The 3,895-nt window shown below is 31.7% G+C and overlaps 1 pseudogene; it reads left to right on the top strand.

Annotated features, from left to right (window-relative positions):
- Window positions 1-749: 749 nt before the first annotated feature.
- LOC132066208 (inorganic pyrophosphatase TTM2-like) overlaps window positions 750-3,895 on the top strand; it is a 7,184-nt pseudogene continuing 4,038 nt past the window's right edge.

The following is a 3,895-nucleotide window of genomic DNA, read 5'->3' as shown; positions in this document are numbered from 1 at the left end:
TACTAAATTAACCACACAGGAAAATTTCAAACTTACACGTTATCTCACATGCGTACGTTCAAGGAATTAATATCCCTTACATTGATATGATAAAAAACAAAAATATATTATTAAACCATAGATAGAAAAGAATTAAAATCATCCGAAATTCAAAAATTTCTTTTTGATTACCCCCCTTAACTCTTAAGATTTCACTCAAATTTCAATGTGTATAGTCCTTCCCCAAAAAAAAATTCTCAAAACCTTTTAGTTACTTCACCATTAGTAAAACTCAATTCCCATAGTCTTGTTTTTACTAAATTAACTGCAAAGGAAAATTTTTGAACTTACACGTTATCTCACATACGTACATTGAAGGAATTAATTTCCTTTACATTGATATGATTAAAAAAAAAATTACTATTAAAACATAGATATAAAAGAAATTAACATCATCCGAAATTAAAGATTTTCTTTTTGAGTACCCCACTTAAGATTTCACTCAAAATTCAATGTATATAGTCCTTCCCCAAAAAAGAAATATTTCTCAAATTACTTCACGGCTTCACCATTAGTTAAACTCTCGCACTTCTCCATGCACTTATATTCTCCATGCACTTATATTCATGCACAATAGTCATATATATAAACTCCCACGTAGAACCCCATCTATTCTTCAAATGAAAAAGCATACGTAAACACTAGAAGAATTTCAGGAAAACATTCTCAATGGCTTATTCGACTAATTCTAAAACCCTACATTTTTGCTCATGGAAATTCACGTGCTTGATTCTTACACTATCTCTTGTTCTTGGCTGGGTGCTTCAGCAGTGAGATCAATGGCCACGACAACAACGACGAATACGAAAAGGAAGCTTCTGAATGTTCTCAGAACCTTTGAAACATTACAGTGAGAAGAAAGAATTTAATAAGAGTGATTTATCTCCATATGCTACCAAAAGGAGTTCCTATTCCTCCTTCTGCACCATCAGATAGACACAATTATGTGAACTCTTATCCTTAAAAGTGAAATGCATTATAAGAATTATGTTATTATAGTTTGATTTGGAGGAGATTTCATATGATATATATATAATATTATTATGGATTGGTTGAAGAGCTCATATTTATATATAGTTATTGAACAAATTAAGGAGTTCATTGATCTTTGATACTTACAGTTTGTGTTGAGTTTATATGCATATGAAATTCAATTAATTATAAAGAAACTGTTTTAGTTATTTGTATTCCCCTTGATTTCTTTTTTTGTAATGTAATAGATATTGTTGTGACACTGGCCTCATTAGTATATGGATTTGCTAGTAGATAATAATTCAAAGAAATTTTAAAAAGTTTAATTACCAAGTGCAAATACCAAACATTTCAGAAAAAAAATTAAAATTGTGGGGCAAATTACAAAGTTGAATAGTACATCAAGGGATATTAAGTGGAGGCGCTAGACATTTACCTCAAAATCCATCAATTTTACCTTTTCTTTTTGTCTATTATTAATTTGAGTAAATTTGCAAACTTGTTCAAACTGAGATAGTAATTGTATTCATTTAAACAAATTAAAGGGAGAAAACCTATGATTATGTTCTTTGTGGGCAAATCAATATAGCCTAATTAAGATGTTTAGGCCCCGTGGGTGCAATAAATATTTACCCGTTAAGTTATTTAATGAAGTAATAATATACATTAATTATCTAAATAATAGTTTTGTATATTCAGACACATATCATGTATCCACTTGTTTAATGTAAACACCTAATAGGGGTAAGTTTTTACCTATGGGTGTTAGGAGGAAAACGAAGAGATAGGAAGAAATTTTTAATAGCAATAAATATTTTTGCTAAATATAGCTTGTACCTCTTAAGATTTACTATCAAAATACAAACGAGAGCTAGTAATTAAAACACCTAAGACTTTCGCGTCTCACTACTGGGAATGTTAAGATCACTCACCTTATCCATAAAGAAAGAAGGCATATATGATACATGCCACCCTTTTTTTACGATATTGTCACTTATTAAACTATAGCTTCAAGTTAGTGATGCAAGAACATACCATTAAAAGTATGAATCTTTACGCGTAAGAATGAATATAAGTGATTAATTCAAATATATTAACCCAAAAAAAAGTTGACCATGCAAAGGAAGTGACTAATGAACGGGATACTTTAGCTTATGCTAAGCTGAAACCTTCCTTCAATAAATCCATATAAAAGCGAAACACCCCTAAACAAAATTTAAATCGAGGCTAACCATTGAGCCCACTATGGCCTCGCGAGGCAGCACCCACCCCAAAATGAAAATAAAATTATAATCACAAAATTAAAGCAAATTACATGCTACAACAAGTAACAATGACCTTATGGTGTAAAGAATTACATTTTCGAATACTAGTTGAGCTCTTTGAAAATTATGTGTGTTGTATTGTACATCATATACAAAAAGGTGCAAATTTTGATGGAGATGCAGAAACAAAAAATTGCGCAGATTTTTGGTGGTCTTTTCATTCTCATATTTCATACTATTTTTAAGTTTTCATTTCTTCAGGTTTTATACCTAAAGTTTATGGCCCGAACCCCCGCTCAAAAGATAAATTTAAAAAAATAAAAATAAAAAATCATAATAATAAAAAAAGCGCAAGACAAGGCTTAGGTACAGATGGATCCAGATACTTGTTAAGGAATAACAAAGAGGCCAAAAGCTAATCTTATAATTATGCCTTATGCAAACTTTTCGTTTCTTAACTAAAAGTCCGCCCGTAAGGTAGAACTTTTCTTTAAGACATAGTTTAGTTATGCCTTATGGGGCAGACTTTTAGTTAAGACATATTAAAAGTATGCCCCATATGGCATAACTTTTCCTTAAGACATAGACTTTGCCTTACAAGACAAACTTTTAATTATGCCTTTAAAAAAAATTCGCCTTTATGAGGTACATATTTTTGTTATGTTTTGCGTGTTAGCGTACTTTTTAGTTAAGGTACAACTAAAAAGTATGCCCCTACGGCGGAACTTTTCCTTAAGCATAAAATTTCCTCTTATAAGGCGGAATTTATAATTACGCGAAATCGCATAACTTTAGTTATTCCCTAAGAAGTGAATGGCGTAGGTCCAAGATACACGCAACTCAAGCCTTGCTTACGAATTTTTTTTTTAATTTATGTTCGAGCGGGAGTTCCGCAAACCTTAACCTCACGATTTCTAAGGCGCGGTTTCGCATTGCAACGCAAGGCCAAAAAATTAAAGACCAACATTTTGAGGGACAAAAACTAAAGACCATCCTAAAGCCAAAGGACAATCCTCGCGAATTGCCCATGCAGAATTAGAATAAGGCCCAAAAAATGTTTCCTTACGTAGCCAGGATGTACCCCAAACATTTTTTTGCACGGGGAGTGCCCCTTCTTTTTTGGGCTTCGTCTTTATATTTTGCCCCTCATTTATGTCTTCTTTAATTTTTGCCCTTGCCGCCCGTTTAATGAAAGTTTTTTGACGAAATTACCCTTACCCCATTAAAACTCTTTCTATTTCGTCATTCGCTCTTTTCTTTTCTTTTTTGCTTTCTTTCCTCCTCTCTTTTGTGTCTATCTCATCCGTTCTAAAACTTAGGTACGAATTTGGATCTTTTGCTCGTTTCAATATTTGTTTTTATGTTAAATTGTTGCTTGTTGAATTGATATCTTTGTCTTCGGCCATTTTTATATTTAATTGATCCTTTTTATTTAAAATTATAGTGTTTTGTTATAGTTGTCCTCTACGATTTTTTCAACTTTAGTTTCGTTCCCCATGTATATATTTTGATTTTTTTGAATATCGTATTATGAATGTCGTAATATATTTTAGCCGATTTTGATATGCGTTTTGGTTTTCTCTTTGTTGAATCTTTGAAGTTTTGCCCCCTTTTTATTT

This window comes from Lycium ferocissimum, chromosome 8 (assembly GCF_029784015.1).
Source record: "Lycium ferocissimum isolate CSIRO_LF1 chromosome 8, AGI_CSIRO_Lferr_CH_V1, whole genome shotgun sequence".
NCBI classification, from domain to species: Eukaryota; Viridiplantae; Streptophyta; class Magnoliopsida; order Solanales; family Solanaceae; genus Lycium; species Lycium ferocissimum.
This window is presented reverse-complemented; position numbering and strand designations above follow the sequence as displayed.